Source organism: Hylobates moloch, unplaced genomic scaffold, assembly GCF_009828535.3.
Source record: "Hylobates moloch isolate HMO894 unplaced genomic scaffold, HMol_V3 SCAFFOLD_2, whole genome shotgun sequence".
Taxonomy (NCBI): domain Eukaryota; kingdom Metazoa; phylum Chordata; class Mammalia; order Primates; family Hylobatidae; genus Hylobates; species Hylobates moloch.
This window is the reverse complement of record NW_026652277.1, coordinates 174,813,710-174,835,725: the sequence shown is the minus strand read 5'-3', so window position 1 is coordinate 174,835,725 and position 22,016 is coordinate 174,813,710. Positions and strand designations below refer to the sequence as shown.

The 22,016-nt window shown below is 42.9% G+C and overlaps 1 protein-coding gene across 1 annotated transcript in view; it reads left to right on the top strand.

Moving 5' to 3' along the window:
- The window catches only part of RNASET2 (ribonuclease T2), a 68,860-nt gene that overhangs the window by 7,980 nt on the left and 38,864 nt on the right, over positions 1–22,016 (top strand). Inside the window, exon 2 of the mRNA XM_058435670.1 lies at positions 20,577–20,642. The gene's annotated coding sequence lies outside the window, so the exon portion shown is untranslated. The remainder of the gene's footprint in view (positions 1–20,576; positions 20,643–22,016) is intronic.

Sequence of the window (22,016 nt, the reverse complement as noted above, 5' to 3'; positions counted from 1 at the left end):
TTGCTTTACTCAGGCTGTCCATTTAAATGTTAGTCTCATCCCAAAACACCCTCACACACACACCCAGGATAATGTTTCAGCAAGTATCTGGGCACTCTATGGCCCAGTCAAGTTGACACCTAAAATTAATCACAAATATGTTCCAGTAACTTAGTTTTTAAATAACTAGATTCTTATGAGAATAAACTCAGGATAGGATAGGGGAAATGCTTTCTGGCTTTCCACTTGCATATTCTTGGAATGTCACTTTTTCTTAAATGTTAAAAATTGAAGGCCGGGCATGGTGGCTCATGCCTGTAATCCCAGCACTTTGGGAGGCTGAGGCGGGTGGATCACGCGGTCAGGAGTTCCAGACCAACCTGACCATCATGGTGAAACCCCGTCTTTACTAAAAACAAAAAAATAGCTGGGTGTGGTGGCGCGTGCCTATAATCCCAACTATTCAGGAGGCTGAGGCAGGAGAATCACTTGAAACCTGGGAGACGGAGGTTGCAGTGAGCCAAGATCACGCCACCGCACTGCAGCCTGGGCAACAAGAATGAGACTCCATTTCAAAAAAAAAAAAAAAAATGAAAATGTGTCTTTAATCATCAAGATAGTCTTTCAGTCTGCACTCAGTAATATTAATGCTTTCTCATTAAAGTCGTCTATCCTGTTCCCATAAAGATCAGGATAGTTTATGGAAGTGGTGGTGAATAAATAAGGTTCTCAATGGCCTATTAGTTTTTTTAAATGTTCAAAAGACAGTAGCATGTTGGGAAAAGAGATGAATTCCACATTTCTTTTGGTACAGTACAACTTAACTGAAATTGCTTTCTTATTTCAACAAGGATTTACCAGGTTGTGTGTTGTGGTTAAAAGCATGGACTTTAGAGCCACATTACATGGGTTCACATCCACTTACTAGTTATGTTAACCATAGCAAGTTAGCTAATGTCTCTCTGCCTCAGTTTTCTGTTTGTAAATTAAGATAAAAATCTCTGTAGATGTGAATATGTATAGCTAGATAGTAGATTGTATTCAAAATCTCAATCGTAACATAATAAAAATATTAACTATTATTAGTTGTTTTGAATATACAACCTAATTTCATTTTCTCCATGATCTGAGCATGTTGAGTTGTTTTTAAACAACTCCATTTAACAGATGAGACAGTGTTCCAATAAGCTAGGTAGTATGCCCACAGACGCACAGTTAGCAGCTGAGATGAACCACCCAAGTCTACTTGGTTTTCAACTCATGCTCTTTTCATGATATTTTGCTTTCTCTCAATATTTATAGAATTTAATTTGACTAGAATTGAATAAACTAGGAGAAAATGATTGAATGAAGAGATGCAGAAGGCAAGAGATAGCAAAGGTCATTCTGGGCCGGGCATGGTGGCTCACACCTGTAATCCCAGCACTTTGGGAGGACTAGGTGGGTGGATCACTTGAGGTCGGGAGTTCGAGACCACCCTGGCCAACATGGTGAAACCCCGTCTCTGCTAAAAATACAAAAATTAGCTGGGTGTGGTGGCAGGCGCCTGTAATCCCAGCTACTCGGGAGGCTGAGGCAGGAGAATCGCTTGAACTGGGGAGGTGGAGGTTGCAGTGAGCCGAGATGCGCCATTGCACTCCAGCCTGGGCCATAAGAGCGAAACTCCGTCTCAAAGCAAAAAAAAGAAAAGCTACCTTACCAAAGACAGTCAAAATGATGGCCCCCAGGGGGCAGTGTGCAGCAGGACAACGGGCAGAGAAGGTGGCTTTTTAAATTATTTTTCACTGTCTGCTGAGACAAAGATGTTACACCAGAATATGCCACCCTAACATATGCCTCTTTGGCATAAGGATTATTTTGAGCTGAAGACGATCGAGAAGAAACAAATAAAAGAAAAACTCTGCCTTCCCCTTCTTTGCCTAAAGGCAGGACATGGTAGTTAATGATCGACCCCTGACCTAATCGGTTATGTTACCTATAGATTACAGACATTTTATAGAAAAAGAAAAACACTGTGAAAATCCCTGTCCTGTTCTGTTCCATTCTAATTACCGGTGCATGCAGCCCCCAGTCACATACCCACTGCTTGATCAATCAATCATGACACTCTCATATGGACCCCCTTAGAGTTGTAAGCCCTTAAGAGGGACAGGAATTGCTCACTTGGGGAGCTCGGTTTTTGGAGACGTGAGTCTGCTGATGCTCCCAGCTGAATAAAGCCCTTCCTTCTACAACTCAGTGTCTGAGGGGTTTTGTCCAGCTTGTCATGCTACAAACCTGTCTTTGGCCAGTCTAATTTACAGGACCTCAGCCAGAGAACTAAGATGGATAGAGGCAATACAGGAGATAGAAATAATTTAGGTAGGTAAATAGGGTGAAAGAGTCCCTGGCAAAAGCTTTCCTTCTGACAAAAAACAGCTCAGAAATTACTTCCATTCTAACCACAGGCAGTTCAAATAAATCACTTCTCTTTTAACAAAGAGCAGCCTGGAAGATTGGACTGTATAATGTAGATAAGCATCTCCGGCACAGAGGGAGTTTCTTGGGTAATCACCAAACTTACATAAATGGGTCCCAGTAAAAACAGTGGCTTTGGCCGGGCGCGGTGGCTCACGCTTGTAATCCCAGCACTTTGGGAGGCCGAGGCGGGCGGATCACAAGATCAGGAGATCGAGACCACGGAGAAACCCCGTCTCTACTAAAAATACAAAAAATTAGCCGGGCGTGGTGGCGGGCGCCTGTAGTCTCAGCTACTCGGAGAGGCTGAGGCAGGAGAATGGCGTGAACCCGGGAGGCGGAGCTTGCAGTGAGCCGAGATTCCGCCACTGCACTCCAGCCTGGGTGACAGAGCGAGACTCCGTCTCAAAAAAAAAAAAAAAAAATGGCTTTAATGAGCACATTCCTTTCCCCTTTTTTGGACAGGGACACACTAAGGTTAGCTAGAAGCTTGTATGGTGGGGTGGGGGGATGCCTGCAGCTGCAAGGAGGTACCCGCAACAAGGCATGGAAACTCCCCCTCTTCTTGTTAGCACATGCAAGGTGGAAGGAGATAGGCAGTGTGGAGTAGCCCAAGCTAAGAGCCTGCCTGCATGATAAAAGAATGGCGTGGGGGCTGCCAGAGATTCCACTCTATACAGATGACACACCTGGTCCTAACCAGGTTTTCATGCCCTATATAGATAAGATACCCACTCCCTACTAGCTCATTTATAAAAACCCTTACATTTTACTGCAGCACAGCAACCCGTTTGGGACCTCTCTCTGTGAGGGAGAGCTGTCCTTTTCCTTTTGCCTGTTAAACTTCTCTAACTTCACCCTTTGTGTGTCTGCATTCTTGATTTCTGTGGCCATGAGACAAAGAACCTCAGCTGATATCCCAGACAATGAGGCTGCTTTAGAGGGAAAATGGATAGCTAATATTATAGTTAATTGGCTATATTAATTGATACCTTCAAATTAGATGTTTTAAAATAAATGCTGAGAACAATATGAAAGTGTTTTTCTTCTACTAATTCTCTGAGGATTTTGTTATTTATTTAGCTTTACGATGCCTAGCCCCCTTTATAAATGTAATTATTGTGTTGCTAAGTGCATGTATACAAAAAATTCATTGATTCAAAAGCCATAGGCCTGGTACCATAGCCATATATGGTGCATTCAAACCTTGGAAATGCACATTCTCCATGTGTCAGAAGCTCTGTACTGCTCCTTCTTGAAGAACTACTTTGATTGGTGGTTAACTCACTGTTTTGACTCACTATTTTAACTCCCATTACTTCAATATCTGACATTCAGGCTCAGAATCTGGCCAGTATATCAGGGCTGGAATTAATTGATTAACACCATTAGATGGCAGTACTACTTTAATTCCAAAAATGGTTATAAATTCATTCTCTAAAATATGTGTGAAATAGAATATTGGACTGATTTAATTGATAACTCTAAGAGCACAAAAGGATTAAACACACACACACAACACAAAGTTTGGGATATACCCATTGGAAAAACCCTTGGTCTCTTCAAATTTTTTTTCATATGTATGTATATTGCACATATTGCCAACTGCTTTACTTCTTTTTCCTTTTTTTTTTTTTTTCTTTTTGAAAAGGAGTCTTGCTCTGTCACCCAGGCTGGAGCACGGTAGTGCAAACACGGCTCACTGCAGCCTTGAACTCCTGGGCTCAAGTAACCTTCCCACCTTAGCCACTGTGACCAGCCTTCTTTTTCCTTTTGACTTTGTTATATCACACTGACTCTAGAACTGTGGTTCTTTATTGGGGCGATTTTGCCGTCCCCCGGGGACATCTGACAAGGTCTGGAGACATTTTGATTGTGGGTAGGGGGAGGGACACTCTGCTACAGGCATCTAGTTGGCAGAGCCCGGAGATACTACTGAACACCCTACACTGTCCAGAACAGCCTCTACAGCCAGGAATTATCAGGCCCAAACAAAATACCAAGTTAGTTTTTAATTTCAAAGTTTATGTGTAACATTATTTTTTAGATATAAAAAATATTCACACATTAATTTGATCACAAGAAATTTTAAAGAAATTTAAACATTTTCAGAAAAGGCTACTTCAAGGTGTCATGATAGCTTTGGACCAAACATTAATGTTCTATATGACTTTGGGCAAGTCAGTCGTGTTTATTAGACTTAATAACCCAGGTAACGTTAGCTGTTGGAGGGTTTTTTAAAAAACATTTTATTTTGAAAAAACTTCAAACTTACAGGAAAAATGGCAAGAATACTACAAAGACCTATTTATTCAGATACACCAGTTGTCACAATTTTGCCATATTAACTTTGTTGATCAATTTCTCTTTCAGTCTATTGACCTATCTATCTTGAACTATTTGGGATTAAGTTGTAGACATCAGATCCCCTTACCCTTAAACACTTTACCACGTCTTCCTAAGAATAAGACCATTACTCCACACAGTACGCTTACCTAAATCAGGAGACAGCGTTGTTATAATACTGTTACCAAGTGGCAAGTTGGTGCACTGTCCATACAGGGAGAGAGGGAGAGAGGACCTGATTTGTAACATTTGCCAGTTCCCATGTGTGATGGTTTACTTTGGTTCAGAACTACCATAGCCCTTGTCACAGTCTTTTATTAAAATGTGGGGTGTGTTAGGCCGCAGGGGCAGGCCTCAAGAAACAGAATCTCTCTCCTGCCCTCCTTTCACCTGCCCCAAGGCAGGATTCCATCTTCTCCCACCTTTCCAACTGTGGGTCTTAAGACTTTTCAGAGAGGGTCCTGCCCTACACACTGGGGGAAGGAATGCTGATGTCATGAAGCTTCCATGAAAACTCAAGAGGACTGAGTTCAGAGAGCTTCTGGATAGCTGAAAGCATGGAGGTTCCTGGTTCCTGGAGGGTGGCGCCCCAGGCATGGAAGCTCTGAGCCCCTTCCTCCGCACCTCATCACTTCATCTGTATCCTTTGTAATATCCTTTATCATAAAACAGCAAATGTGTTTCTCTGAGTTCTGTGAGCCACTCCAGCAAATCAATCAAACCCAAAGGGGGTTGTGGGAACCCCAACTTGAAGCTCAATCAGAAGTTCCCAAGGCCCAGATTTGCAACTGATATCTGGGGGTGAGGGCAGTCTTGGGATCTGAGCCCTCAATCTGTGGGATCCGATGCTACCTCCAGATAGATAGTGAAGGAACTGGGTGGAGGTCCCGGCTTGTGTCTGCCTCTTGGTGGTGGGGAGAAGTTCCCACACACACGGTCACAGGAGTTTTCTGTGTTGATGATTGCTGTTGTGGTGTGAGAGCAGAGGAAAAACACAGTTTGAGAGAGTTTTCCCAAAATACCATGGTAAGTGGCTCATGATGGCTGATTTCAAGTTATCAACAGCTTAACAACCAGCTCAAAACATGCTTTGCTGTTTAACAACTCTCAGGGAATCAGTGAACTGGTGAGCACAAAGCTACTGTTAACGAATCCACGGTTCATATGCAAAAGTTACCAACTGCTCCAATAATGTCCTTAATAGTCATGTTTTTTTCCAAGTTCACGATTCGGTCTGTATCATCATTTGTCACATCTCTTTAGTATCCTTTAACCTTGAGTGATTCCAGCCTGTTTTTGTCTACTGGGGCATTGCTGTTCTTAAAAGAGTACAGGTCAGGTGTTTTGTAGAATGCCTTTCAATTAGGGTTTACCCAGTGTCTTCTCTGGATTAGATTTACATTATGTGTTTTCGGCAGGAATACCACATACACGATGTTTACTTGGTTGATTGGATAAGAAGCCCATGATGTTGGTTTGTCCCATTATTGGTGATACCAATTTTGGCCACTTGGTTAAGTGGCATGTGTGAGGTTTTTTCATTGTAAAACTGTTATTTCCTCTTTGTAATTAATATGAGACACTTTGAGACTACATGAATATCCTCTCCCTCATCAAACTTTTCTCCACCAACTTTAGCATCTGATAGCCACCCTCCGAAATGGCCCCAGTGATCCCATCTCCTAATAAGTACATGTCTGTGTGGTCCTCTCCCACACTGGATAGGAATGGCTTACGTAACCAATAGGATGTTGAGAATGTGATGCAGTCTGACTTTTGAGGCTGTTGTAAAGAAAGACACTGTGTCTTCCTCCTTGTTGTCTTGGAGCGCTTGCTCTGGAGAAGCCAGAGGTCATGTCGTGAGGATACTCCAGTCGCCATTTGGAGAGGCGCACATGGTGAAGAAATGAGGTCTTCTGCCAATGGCCATGTAAGTGAGCCACCATGGAGATACTCCCATAGCCCTGATCAAGCCCTCAGATTACTGCAGCCTCAGCTAGCATCTGGACTGCAATCTCATGAGTAGGCCCAAGCCAGAATCACCCAGAAAAGCCATTCCCAAATTCCTGTCCCACAAAAGCTGTCCAAAAATAAATAATAAATAGCCACTAAGTTTTGGAGTAATTTGCGGCATGGCAGTAGATAACTAATATAGCATCCATTGAAAACTTTTTTCTTGGCCGGGCACAGTGGCTCATGATTGTAATCCCAGCACTTTGGGAGACCGAGGTGGGTGGATCACCCGAGGTCAGGAGTTAGAGACTAGCCCAGCCAACATGACAAAAACCTGTCTCTATTAGAAATACAAAATTAGCCAGGCGTGGTGGGGCACACCAGTAATCCCAGCTACTTGGGGGACTGAGGCAGGAGAATCGCTTGAACCTGGGAGGCAGAGGTTGCAGTGAGCTGAGATCGCGTCACTGCACTCCAGCCTGGGCGACAGAGCAAGACTCTATCTCAAAAAAAAAAAGAAAAGAAAATTTTTTTCTTCAATCAGTTACTAATAAGATGGCTGCAAAATGGTGCGGTTTCATTGTTTTGTTTTACTTCATTGTAACATCTACATTTATTAGTTGGCATCTACTCTAAACAAGAGCTTTTCCTTCTTGTTTTATTTATTTATATCAGTTTGGTGTATAGATTCCTATTTTACTCAGTGAGTTATAATCCATTATTTTCGTTGTTTATTTTGCTGCTCAGATAGTCCCAGCCGTGGCTGGTGTCCTTCTGACTCCTGTGTCCTTTGACAGAGTCCCGTGGTCTTCCTCTCCCAGCTCTGGAGCCAGCCATTTCTCCACGGATCTCTATTTCCTTTTAGTGGAGAATGGTATTCAGAAACCAAACTTACTGTCTATAAATATTATTCTGTACATTATGCTGAAAGTTTAAAAGTGTTGCTTTTTATATTTGAATCCTTAATCTCCCTGGAATTTAGTGTATGGCGTGAGGGAGGTATCAAATTTCATTTTTTCCCACATACATAACCAATTATTTCAGCATCTCTTAAATTGAGGAGTCGCTTCTTTACCCAGATAGCTACAATGCTGACACTAACATAAATCAGCTTGATATATGTCAGTTTTTTTCTTGGGTTCTCCATTCTGTTTCATTTGTATGTGTTTCCATAACTACACTAATAACAGTGTTAAATTATTAAAACTGTATAATATGTTTTGACATCTGATAGGGCAGTCTTTCATTTATTCTTCTCATTCAGGAATTCTTTGGCTATTCTTAGGCCTTTTCTCATCCAGATAAGATATTGAATCAGCTTATCAAGGGCCAACTTATTGAATTGTTATTGAATTTGAGATGAATCAATAAAGAAAAAGGAGAGCCATGACACTAGAAAAACTACCCTAATTAAGTCTTCCCTTCTAAAAGTCAGGAAAGCTAGCATTACATGAAGATGAATAACAAAAAAGTTAAGGTCAAATCCCATACAAAGTAATTATGAAAAAAAAGAATAAAAAATAATTTCTATAGAAAATAAATTATGACAGAAAGCCATGACTTCAAAACAGACGAAAATTAAAATATTTTAAAATAAGTTAATAAACATCTAAAATGACATTAGATATGAAAAGATGACGTGTCAGATTTAGAAAAATACAGAAAGGAGATGACAAACTCAAAAGAAGTAAAAATTTTAAAAACATTTCAGAAATGAAGAGAGAAAGAAACACGAGCAAATAGAACTGATAATGCATTAAAAGAAAAGATGAAAAAATATGAGGCTATAAAAGAGACGTGTGGTACAGGATAACAGTCACCCAAAGATGTCCCCATCCTAATCTCCAGAACCTGTGCCTGTGTCACCTGACATGGCAAAGTGACAGCAAATGTGACTACATTATGGATCTCAAGAGAGAAGCCTGATCCTGGATCATCTGGCTGAGTCCAGCCTAATCCCATGGGTCCTTAACAGTGGGGAGTCGACTGCAGTGGCATGAAGGAAATGCAGCTATGGAAGAAGCGGTCTGAGAAATGATACATTGCTGGCTTTGTGGATGGAGGAAAGTGGTCATGAGCCAAGGGATGTGTACTACCTCTAGAAGCTGGAAAAGGGAAGAAAACAGATTTGCCCTAAAGCCTCCAGAATGAAATCCAGACCTGACACCCTGGTTGTAGCTCAGTGAGACCCATGGTCAGCTTCTGAAAGGCAAAATTGTAAGATAATAAATGTGTTTTTTAAGACACTAAATTTATGGTGATATGCTACAGCAGTGGTAGAAAATTAGTACAAGATGAAAAAGATTTAAAAGGAAATGACAGATATACAGATATAGGAAACAGGCAAGGAAGACCCTGTACACATGCGTACACGTGCACGCGCACATACACACAGATATATTAGTTCCTAAAGAAATAAATTGGCCAGGCACGGTGGCTCACGCCTGTAATCCCAGCACTTTGGGAGGCCGAGACAGGCGGATCACCTGAGGTCAGGAGTTCGAGACCAGCCTCAACATGGAGAAACCCCGTCTCTACTACAAATACAAAATTAGCCGGGCATGGTGGTGCAGGCCTGTAATCCCAGCTACTCGGGAGGCTGAGGCAGGAGAATTGCTTGAATCTGGGAGGCGGAGGTTGCGTGAGCCGAGATCGTGCCATTGCACTCTATCCTGGGCAACAAGAGCGAAACTCCGTCTCAAAAAAAAAAAAAGAAAAGAAAGAAAAGAAAATCAAAAGGAATAGATCCAAACAAACAAGATGTATAATTCAGGAAAAGTTTCCTGAAATAAGCATATACTTGAAACGACATATTGAAAGATTATCTATACACCTTGGAAAATGGAGTCCAAATATCCAATACCAAGACATTCTAGTAAAATTATCGGAAGAGAAAGGAAAGAAGGAAGGAAGAAAGGGAAAGAGGGAAGAAATAAAATTTCTTGGGGTTCCTTCCCCCATGAAAAGAAGATGCAGTGACATTTTGAAAGAAAATTAGTTTGACATCAGATTTTTTCAACAGCAATGCCTTACGTCAGAACAAAATGGAGTTACATCTTCAGGCCGAGTGTGGTGACTCACACCTGTAATCCCAGCACTTTGGGAGACTGAGGCAGGTGAATTGCTTGAGCCCAAGAGTTCAAAAGCATCCTGGGCAATGTGGCAAAACCCCATCTCTACAAAAAATTAGCCAGGCATGGTGGCACGCACCTGTAGTTCCAGCTATTGAGGAGGCTGAGCTGAAAGGATCGTTTGAGCCCAGGAAGTTGAGGCTGCAGGGAGCTATGATCTGCAGTCCAGCCTGAGTAACAAAGTGAGACTCTGTCTCAAAAATAAATAAATAAATAAAATGAGAAAAGATACTCGAGGAAAGTAAAGATAAGCCAAAATAATTTTCAAGTATAAAAGCAGCAAACTGTTACCAAAATGCAAAGACTCAGGAAATACAGTTACCATAAGCTATTCCTAAGGAATCTACTAGTGAACAAGTTTCAGACGGTCACAATGACTGCAGAGACATTGACGTAAAGACAGATGGCAAATATTAAGTGGGTGGGTAGGTAGATACAGCTATAGATACGACCAGCTGTTTGCTGGAGGCAATTTGGACAAGTTTATGAGAGCCAATTAACTTTTCAAGAATTTTATGACTTGGTTATTAAACACAGACATTATGAACAGTTAAAGTATATAAACGTACATACATTTAAATAATATTAAAAACAGTAAACACTAAAAAAAAATCACTTCATAATTATTTTACTACATTTTACAATTATCTATGCTTTTGAGGTTATTGACATCGATTGTATCAAATGGTGGAGATAGGGTCAGCTTCTGCACATCTTTTCCCGAACTCCACATTTAATGATGTCACCCTGATAGCTCACCAATGGTGAAAGTATTTACTCCATGGAAAGCTGCAAAATGCTATGAATCAGGGCTTTTTCCCCCTTTTTCTGGAGAGTCTCTTGTTTAACATTTTCTAGCACATCAATGGATTCAAAAAAGAGAAGCTAGTATGCAACAGATCCATGACTTGACAATGTAGATACACCACCACTCTGAAGACATATGAGGGCACTGGGAGAGCATATGAAAAATGTCGTTTTAGCCTTTCAGTAATCATTTTGGGTGATAGTGATGGCATCTTTATTCTGAGAATGGAGTGTGTGCAATGTCAATTAAAGCAAATAAATAATCATATGATATACTTAATTGTGTTATCCTCTCCGTTTTGAAAACCAGGATTTGGCCGTGGATGGTGGCTCACACTTATAATCCCAGCACTTTGGGAGGCTGAGGCGGGTGGAACACTTGAGGTCAGGAGTTCGAGATCAGCTGGCCAACATGGAGAAAACCCCGTGTCTACTAAAAAATACAAAAATTAGCCAGGCCTGGTGGCAGGCGCCTGTAATCCCAGCTACTTGGGAGGCTGAGGCAAGAGAATTGCTTGAAGCCAAGAGGCGGAGGTTGCAGTGAGCCAAAATCACGCCACTGCACTCCAGCCTGGGCAACAGAGCGAGACTCCATCTCAGAAAAAGAAAACCAGGACTCTTGGTGTTGGAAAAAGAGGACACCAGATATAAAACAAATTAATTAAATACCCTGTGTCTTGAATTTTAATTATAAATATGTTAAACTCATGAGGTATATCTTTAAGTGTGTGTGCCCACACATATCAATTCATCGGCTGTGTGCATATATACACACATACACACATGAATACATGAATGTATACACATAGATAGATGTAGATATATGATAGATGAATGTGTTCAATGGAAAAACTCAAAAACAATGATCAATAGAAGTGAATATTCCTCATTCTCTTAAAATAACACTTCTCACTTAAAAAAAAAAAACAAATGCCAAAGGCCGGGCGTGGTGACTCACACCTGTAATCCCAGCACTTTGAGAGGCCAAGATGGGTGGATCATTAGGTCAGGAGTTTGAGACCAGACTGACCAACATGGTGAAACCCCATCTCTACTAAAATCACAATTACCCAGGCATGGTGGCGGGAGCCTGTAATCCCAGCTACTCAGGAGGCTGAGGTTGCAGTGAGCCGAGATCGTGCCATTGCACTCCAGCCTGGGTGACAGAGCGAGACTCTGTCTCAGAAAAAAACATTCCAAGAGTTTTTGGAGAAGTAGCTGATTCCAGGTCTGAGGCATAAAATGTGCAAAATGAGCCTGGAACATTTTATTAGCCAGAAAGCTACCAAAGACTACAAGCATCATACCAATAGGATTTAGAAGTCGACTTGTCGAAGATGTTTCCACCTGCCAAGATGGAACAATTTGAGCATCAATAAAGATGTTAACTGCAATTGATTGAAAACACCTCCAGAATTACTAAAGCCTCTAAAACACAAACGTACACACACACACACACACACACACACACACACGTCTGGCCACCTTCAAAAGATGTTAGGTGCTGAGCACATTGGCCCACACCTGGAATCCCAGCACTTTGCAAGGCCATGACAGTATGGCTTGAGGCCAGGAGTTTGAGACCAGCCAGGAGAACATAGCAAGATCCTGTCTCTACAAAAAGTAAAAAACAAATTAGCCAAGTGTGATGGCTCATGCCTGTAGTCCCAGCCATGTGGGAGTATTGCTTGAGCCCAGGAGTCCAAGGCTGCAGTGAGCTATGACTGTGCCACTGCATTCCAGCCTGGCAGCAGAGTGAGATACCATCTCATAAGAAGAAGAAAAAAAGATACTAGAGAATCAACTCTTTATTTTGAAAATTAGAAGAAAAAGAATAGAGACAAAATTTATTATGCCTTTTTATTCAGACTGTATTATTCAGTTCAAAAACAGTATATGTGGGAAAATTTCACTTTATAGAAATATTTTGACAAAGAACGACAAAATTGGGATAGTCCTATTGTTCAGCCTCCAAGGGTCTTGTCATTGAGCAGCAAAGACTGCAACACACACACACACACACACACACACACACACAAAGACACAAGGCAATATGTTCCTCTTGAAGATGAATAGAATGCCACCCGTGAAGTAGTTTTGTCAAAAGAAACCTGCCGGAAACAGTGGCTCACTCCTGTAGTCCCAACACTTTGGGAGGCTGAGGCGGGTGGATCACTTGAGGTCAGGAGTTCAAGACCAGCCTGGCAATCATGGTGAAACCACGTCTCTACTAAAAATACAAAAATTAGCTGGGCATGATGGTGCATGCTTGTAGTCCCAGCTACTCGGGAGACTGAGGCAGGATAATCGCTTGAACCCAGGAGGTGGAGGTTGCAGTGAGCCAAGATCATGCCATTGCACTCCAGCCTAGGTGACAGAGTCAGACTTCATCTCCAAAAAAAAAAAGGATAATAAGTACTTTTTATATTAGACACAAACTATGCTCCACTTTCATTTAAGATTTTGTTTTGCTTTAAAAATGTTTCCTCGGCCAGGTGCAGTGGCTTATGCCTGTAATCCCAACATTTGGGAGGCTGAGGCGGGCGGATCATCTGAGGAGTTAGAGACCAGCCTAGCCAACATAGTGAAACCCCATCTCTACTAAAACTACAAAAAACCGGGCATGGCGGCACGCGCCTGTAACCCCAGCTACTCGGAAGGCTGAGGCAGGAGAATCGCTTGAACCTGGGAGGCGGAGGCTGCAGTGAGTCGAGATCATGCCACTGCACTCCAGCCTGGGCAATAGGGCGAGACTCTGTCTCAAAAAAATAAATAAAATAATAAAAATGTTTCCTCATCAAGTTAAAATGTATGAAGTGAAATAATTATACTTACCCTCTTTAGTTTTTGCTAGCTTATGTTTAATATGTATATTTTATAGTTTTCATGTGACAAAGATACTGACTTCCCAAATGTCATGACAAAGGAACTAATTTTGCAGTCAATGAAAGCATTATTATTATTACTACTATTATTTTGAGACAGAATTTTGTTCTTGGTGCCCAGGCTGGAGTGCACTGGCACGATCTCAGCTCGCTGCAACTTCCACTTCCCAGGTTCAAGCGATTCTCCTGCCTCAGCCTCCCAAGGAGCTGGGATTACAGGCGCCTGCCACCACACCCGGCTAACTTTTGTGTTTTTAGTAGAGGCGGGGTTTCACCATGTTTGCCAGGCTTGTCTCGAACTCCTGACCTCAAGTGATCCACCTGCCTCGGCCTCCCAAAATGCTGGGATTATAGGCGTAAGCCACCTCACCCAGCCAAAAGCATTATTTTGATAGATAATCAGCCATTTCATACAGCTCAAAAGATTTTAACTTTTGGGTTTGATTTAACATTTTTAAGTGTATACTTTTGTCCTACTGGTCAGAATTTTATGACTTATTTTCAATCAGTAACCAAGTCTTACTCCTTTAATGTGCCCAGCATCCTACAACAGCTAAGAAGTATGATTTTTTTTTTTTTTTTGAGACAGAGCCTCGCTCTGTCACCTAGGCTGGAATGCAGTGGCATGATCTCTGCTCACTGCAGCCTCCACCTCCCGGGCTCAAGCAATTCTCCTGCCTCAGCCTCCCAAGTAGCTGAGATTACAGGCTCCCGCCACCAGGCCTGGCTAATTTTTGTATTTTTAGTAGAGACGGGGTTTCACCATGTTGGCCTGGCTGGTCTCAAACTCCTGACCTCAGGTGATCCGCCTGCCTCAGCTTCCCAAAGTGCTAGGATTACAGGTGCAAGCCACCGTTCCCGGCCAGAAGTATAATTTTAATTATATTGACGTGAAGAAACCAGATGATATAGTTTTGCATTTCTGGATTTTAATTTTTAAGTGACATTTCTCTTTACAACAGTAGGATGTTTTCATTATAAAACATTTGAAAATAAGTAAAAGGAAATTTTTTTCAGGGTATTTCTCTAGCCCTTCTTTCTATATAAACATTATGTATATACATATATGTTTAGTTCAGTTATTTAATACAAAACAAACATTCTTTTTTTTTTTAGATGTAGTCTCGCTCTGTCACCCAGGCTGGAGTGCAGTGGCGCAATCTCGGCTCACTGCAGCCTCTGCCTCCTGGGTTCAAGCGATTCTCCTGCCTCAGCCTCCCGAGTAGCTGGGATTACAGGTGCACGCCACCATGCCTGGCTGATTTTTCTATTTTTAGTAGAGACGGGGTTTCACCATGTTCGTCAGTCTGGTCTCAAACTCCCGACCTCATGATCCACCCCCTCGCCCTCCCAAAGTGCTGGGATTACAGGCATGAGCCACCACGTGTGGCACAAAACAAACATTCTTAATGAGAGTACCTCTAATATATCACTTACATGCAGTCAACTCCAGGATAAATCACGTAAATACATATTCTAGCTGTATGATAGAGTCAACTCTTAGCTCTCTGCAAAAGGCTAATGGTTTGGATTTTTAATGAGAAGAAATAAAACTGGTAGAAATACAGTAATGTTGAAAGTATTTTATGAATTTTTAATTATATTCAATAATTTTCTCAATTTTAAAAGAAGAATAACGTGAAACAGTATATATAAGTCAGCCTCATATTTGAAAACTTGTATGGGGTAATAAGTTGTGTAATAGTTAAATTCCCAAGAGACCAAAAAAATGATAATTGCCCGCATTTTAAAACACTAAATTGGGGGTGAAAAGACTCAATCATCTCAGAATGTTTTCTCGTAACTGACTCATAAATAAGTACAGTCTTCCTGTAGATTATTTTAATTTTACCCAATGAAATTCACCATAGAGGTTATCACTAAACAGGACATATTCTTGCGTTTTTATCACATTGTTTTGGTGACATTTCAAGAAGCTATAGTCATAATTTAGTGTGGAAGTTATGTCGGTATTCACAGTAGGCACATACACACAAAATAATGTCTTTTGACAGAATCCAAATGCTTCTGTCCAAATCTGCTCTTACATCTAAGAAGTAATTCTCCTTGAAAGAGCAGCTTTACATAAGCTTTAAAACCCTAATTATAAGCTCAGAAACTCAGCTCTAAATTACTTTAATTACATAAAATTTCTGTAAATCATAAAGTGCAGAGAAGTCACTTTTCCTTTTGTCTGTTGGCTGCAGCAAGCATCCTAAGAACTGCTCCAATGTCTAAGCCAGGATAGAAATAGAAAGGAATGCTGTAAAAATGCCTAAGGATGAAAAATTCAGAGAGGAATTTCTATTTGTCATCAAGTTTGTCCTGCAAAACAATGCCTGGGAGATATACACGTATGGGCGTGCACATGTGTATATACACCTACCCACACCCCCATAAACATATACACATATATGTGTATGCTGACAGAAAAGAAAATGTTTCTCAACATCGTAGCACTGCAGTCATTTCACCAATCTATTCACTCAACAAATTCATTTCCTACTCTAAGCCAGGCATTCATTTCAGGGAAATAAGAAAAGGAATTGCCAGGTATGAAAGCATTAAAAGAAAGGCGGGCTGGGCGCAGAGGCTCACGCCTGCCTTCCCAGCACTTTGGGAGGCAGGCGGATCACAAGGTCAGGAGTTCGAGACCAACCTGGCCAATATGGTGAAACCCTATCTTTACTAAAAATACAAAAATTAGTTGGGCGTGGAATTAGCTGAGCGTGGTGTCGGGTGCCTGTAATCTCAGCAACTCAGGGGGCTGAGGTAGGAGAATCGCTTGAAACCAGAAGACAGAGGTTGCGGTGAGCCAAGATCGCATCACTGCACTCCAACCTGGGTAAGACTGAAATTCTGTCTCAAAAAAAAAAAAGATAAAGATAAAGAAAGGCGATGCCCCCAGCTACTGAGCAGAGTGAGGTGATGTCCTGTGACTTGAGGAGGCTGGAAAACGGCTGGAGTGCTGATTCCCTGGAGGCCCGTCTTGGGAAGATCTTTCTCAGAATCCAGCTGCTACTTCAGAACGATCCCTGAGATTCTCACCCATGCTGGGGGTACTCTGGTGGAGGGGAGGACACATGGGGGGCTCTAGGGGATGAGAGGCCACATGGGGGTGGGGCTCTGTTTGACCGTCTCAGCTGGGCCTGTCTTTCTGCCATCCCAGCCCAGTGCCCCATGTGGGAGGAAGGGCTCACCCAATGTGTGCACTCTGCAGCCCCAGCTGTCCCAGGGCCCAGCCATTTGAAAAAATTGAAACCAAGTGAGTCTTCCCAGCAGAGGCTCCAAACACCATGGAGCAATGGCAGCCATCCCAACTGAGCCTTTTTAGAATTCCAGACCCTCACAATGTGTGGGCATGTCATAGCCCAGGAGAGCCACTTTCAGACTAGGTGGCTTGCTCCAGAACCCAAGGCTAGTAAGGGGCAAAGCTGGGTCTAGAACTTCAACTTTCTCTTTTTCTACTCTATGATATGACTGACATCTAGGTTTGCACACAGCAGCATTACATCTATGGGTTCTTATTTAATAATGATAAATAATTTTTTTTTTTGAGATAGAGTCTTACTCTGTCACCCAGGCTGGAGTGCAGTGGCAGGATCTCGGCTCACTGCAAGCTACACCTCCCGGGTTCATGCCACTCTCCTGCCTCAGCCTCCCAAGTAGCTGGGACTACAGGCGCCCGCCACCACACCCAGCTATTTTTTGTGTTTTTAATAGCGATGGGGTTTCACTGTGTTAGCCAGGATGGTCTCAATCTCCTGACCTCATGATCCGCCCGTCTCGGCCTCCCAAAGTGCTGGGATTACAGGCATGAGCCACCGTGCCCAGCCGATAAATAATTTATTATTTTGTGGACCTAAAAGAAGGAACTGAGGCACAAAATATACTTTGGTTTTATTTTATTTATTTACTTATTTTGAGACGGAGTTTTTGCTCTGTTGCCCAGGCTGGAATACAATGGCACAATCTCGGCTCACTGCAACCTTCACCTCCTGGGTTCAAGCAATTCTCTTGCCTCAGCCTCCCAAGTAGCTGGGATTACAGGCCCCCGCCACCAAGCCCGGCTAATTTTTGTATTTTTCAGTAGAGACGAGGTTTCACCATGTTGGTCTTGAACTGTTGACCCCAGGTGATGCACCCACCTTGGCCTCCTAAAGTGCTAGGATACCCAGCCACAAAATATAATTTTAAGGAGTTTATGCAGCCATAAAGAAGAACAAGATCATGTCTTTTGCTGGAACATGGATGGAGCTGGAGGCGATTATCCTTAGCAAACTGACACAGGAACAGAAAACCAAATACCACATGTTCTCACTTGTAAGTGCGAGGTAAATGATAAGAAATCATGAACAACATAGGTTGGAAACAAGACACTGGGGTCTACTTGATGGGGGAGGATGGGAGGAGGGAGAGGAGCAGAAAAGATAACTATTGGGTACTGGGCTTAGTACCTGCATGATGAAAAAATCTGTACGACAAACCCCCGTGATGCAAGTTTCCCTTCACATGTACCCCAAACCTAAAATAACACTTAAAAAGAAAGTTTACTTGAGCCAAGTTGAGAGGACAGCCACCTGGAAGACTCAGACCCAGGTCACCTTGGATATGAGCTCTGTTAGGCCTTTGACAGAAGCAGGTTTTCCAAAGCAATAAGAGGGACAGGGAGTGGGCTGATACAGCTGTTTGTCAGGAATTCCCGTTGGTTAGACAAATGAGATTGATCAGTGATTGACTGTACATTGGTGAACTGTGGGGTGTGGGGTATGGTGTCCAGTGAGTGGCCTTGCCGCTTGTGGCGGCAGCTGGTTTAGAGTCCGCATAGCAAGCAGCTTCAAGAGCTGATTACTTAGCTCAAGGGGAGAGGTGGGATGCGACAGCTGCCTCACTCTCATGCCTCTATGGGTCTGATAATTTATAGCAGGCTCACATTCCTCAGATAAAGTTTCTTTTCTTTCTCAATTTCTATACAGAGATCCCTCAAGTTGCAGGAAATATGGACAGGTACTCAGGCCTTTTGATTTCCAGCACACAAGTTTGTATACCCTCGCCAACAGTTAGCTGCCTGATCTTTCCTAAAAGGGCTCAATGAATGCAAACGTCAAACTTCTCTTTGCAGCTAGATTCAAATGATCACCCTGCATTAGTCTGTTCTCACACTGCTCTAAAGAAATACCTGGCTAATTTATAAAGAAAAGAGTTGTTTGTTTGTTTGTTTGTTTTTAGGCTCACTGCAAACTCCGCCTCCCGGGTTCAAGCGATTCTCCTGCCTCAGCCTCTCCAGTAGCTGGAACTACAGGTGCCCACCACCACACCCGGCTAATTTTTGTATTTTTAGTAGAAACGGGGTTTCACCATCTTGGCCAGGCTGGTTTCAAACCCCTGACCTCACGATCCACCCACCGCAGCCTCTCAAAGTGCTGGGATTACAGGCGTGAGCCACGGCTCCTGGCAAGAAAAGAGGTTTAATTGGCTCACGATTCTGCAGGCTCTACAGGAAGCATAGCAGCTTCTGCTTCTCCAGAGGTCTCAGGAAACTTTCAATCATGGTGGAAGGCAAAGGGGAAGCAGCCATCTTACATGGCTGGAGCAGGAGGAAGAGAGAGAAGGGGAAGGCGCTCCACACTTTCAAACAAGCAGATCTCATGAGAACTCACTCACTTTACAGTACCAAGGGGGGATGCTGCTAAGGTGTTCATGAGAACTCTGTGCCATGATCCAATCACCTCCCACTAGGCCCCATCTCTGATGCTGCTGATGTGTTCATGAGAACTCTGCGCCATGATCCAGTCACCTCCCATCAGGCCCCATCTCCAACAATGGGGATTCCAATTCCCCACGAGATTTGGTCGAGGGACACAGATCCAAACTGAGGCAGGAAAATAGGGTCTGGAAGCAGGGAACATAAAGCCGATTCACACTTCAGCTATTACAGGAAATATCTTCTCCATAGGGCGCACACCGAGTAAAAGACTGTGTAACTTTACTTCCTCTTCATTTACACAGGGTGTACCCAAAGTAACCAATGGAATATAACCTCTAGAGGGTATCTAAACTCCCAGAAATTCTGTAACAGGGCCTTAGAGCCCCTCTGTTCAGCCCCGCTCTCACACTGTGGAGTGTACTTTCATTTTCTTTTTTTTTTTTTTCATACAAAAATTAGCTGGGCGAGGTGGCTGGAGACAGAGTCTTGTCCTGTCACCCAGGCTGGAGTACAGTGGTCTGATCTCGGCTCACCGCAACCTCTGCCTCCCAGGTTCAAGCAATTATCTGCCTCAGCCTCCCGAGTAGTTGGGATTACAGGCGCCCGCCACCTCGCCCAGCTAATTTTTGTATTTTTAGTAGACATGGGGTTTCACCATCTTGGCCAGTCTGATCTTGAACTCCTGACATCAGGGTGATCCACCCACCTCGGCCTCCCAAAGTGCTGGGATTACAGGCTTGAGCCACTGCACCCAGCTGTGTACTTTCATTTTCAATAAATCCCTTCATTCCTTCCTTATTTTGTTTGTGCCTTTTGTCCAATTCTTTGTTCAAGACACCAAGAACCTGGACACCCTCCACCAGTAACATATTTTGGCGAGCCAGCCAGGAGAAGGTAGGCCCAAGGTTTGGGATTTATTTTTCTCCTTTCCCCTTTTACTACATACAGGGACATCTGTCTCTGTCTGTCTGTTCCTTTCCATCTCAGGACCCTTGGTGGGAAGCGCAGAAACATAGAAGCAACTGCAGGTTTCTGGCTGTGACCAGTGAAATAAGGGGTTTCCATGTGGAGGTGCCTAACCACCACCACCCTATTCGCTTAAGGGACCTGAGTGTTTTTCTTTTTTTTTTTTTTTTCTTTTTTCTTTTGTTTGTTTTTCAGTATTTTAGCGGCTATTTCCTAGTAGCTTCTTGGATTGAGGGCAATTTGCTGGGGTCACTCCCTGGTATCACCTGAAGGTCAAAGAGTGAATGGGAATAATCGCCCTATCCAGAAGGGGGAATGACTCTTTTTTTTTTTTATCTTTTCCAGGTGTGGTCCCTGATCCCTACGGTGGTGGTGGTGGTGCGGCTCAGAGAAAACTCACACTTGTTTCAGGTGACTTAAACCTTTTCTTATGCTAAGTTCTTTCCTTGTCCTATTCAACTGTCTAAGGACAAAAAAGCCCACCCAGCGTCCAGTTCCTATGTATCATTATGGTTCAGGGCTATGCTTATCAAGCTGATAGTAGGCTCTGGAGGGAAAACATGCAGAGAAAGGTCAGAGATGTCTGACACTCTTTTGGACCCCTTGGGGGACGCCCTGAGGATCCTCCGAATCTCAGCCTCTCCAAAGGGGGTGCTCTCCGCAGAGGTTTTGAGGTCTAGTACTAAGCCCCCCTTAGAATTTTCTCTCGGATTTGCAATACCGTTTAGCCCCAGTATAGTTTGGAATCTGGAGTTTCCTGTTGAATGGGAAAGTGGGATGGCGTTGCATGTATCCAGCCTTTGGTGCTGCTGTTCCAAGCACGGGGCCTGGTTAACATGTGACATGCTCCTTGGGTGCTGTTTGGCCCCAGTGTTCTTTGGAATCTGGAGAGGTTTGGTCTTGAAAAATCAAGCTCCATGGAGACTGCTTTACCTAAACTTTTGGTTCATAGCCTTCGTTGGATTATCTATTGGGACAAAGTAAATGCCAACAAGCTTGTACTGCTATCTCACAGCTAAGGTTCCAAGCTGTTGGTTCTTCGTTTATGTGCGGGTCTACATGTCTAGATGTGTTTATTTGTATGTACACCTATTGTTATACATTGTGTCTACCAAATTGGCTTATAAGTAAAAGAGCACCCATAAATTAAGTAAATAAGTTTAAGCAATTTTCAAGTTCACCTGACTTAAGTATAACTTTGCTAAACAAGCTGACTTTAAAATTATTGGTAGAATAAAAATAGAAATGTAGGAAGGGCACAGTGGCTCATGCCTGTAATCCCAGCACTTTGGGAGGCTGAGCTGGGTGCATCACCTGGGGTCAGGAGTTTGAGATTTAAAATGCTACTACTGCACACAATGTGTTTTTTTTACAAATGTTAAGCCAGTAAGTACTCAAGCACTAAAAAAACCCTCCTAAACATGCCCTGACGTAACCCTTCACCTATAAAACCTATAAAACCAACCCACACACTACCCTTGGGGAGCAGCCTATTGGTTTTTCCTTCTTGGTGCTGACTTCCTTGTGCACAAGCTAAAATAAACTCTCTTTGCTACTATGTCTGGTGATCTCTCTTGATTTCTATCCTGGAAGATTACAAGGGCCCAGGCACCTGTAACACCACAGTGCAATGCCGGCCACAGTTGGCTTCCTAAACTGGGTGTGTGGCAGGTGTCCGGGAGCATTTGAGGCCAGGGATCAAGACCAGTGGTTCCCAATTGGAAGCTTTTGGTCCTCAGGGGACACTGCAATGTCTAGAGGCATTTTGTGTTGTCATAACTTGGG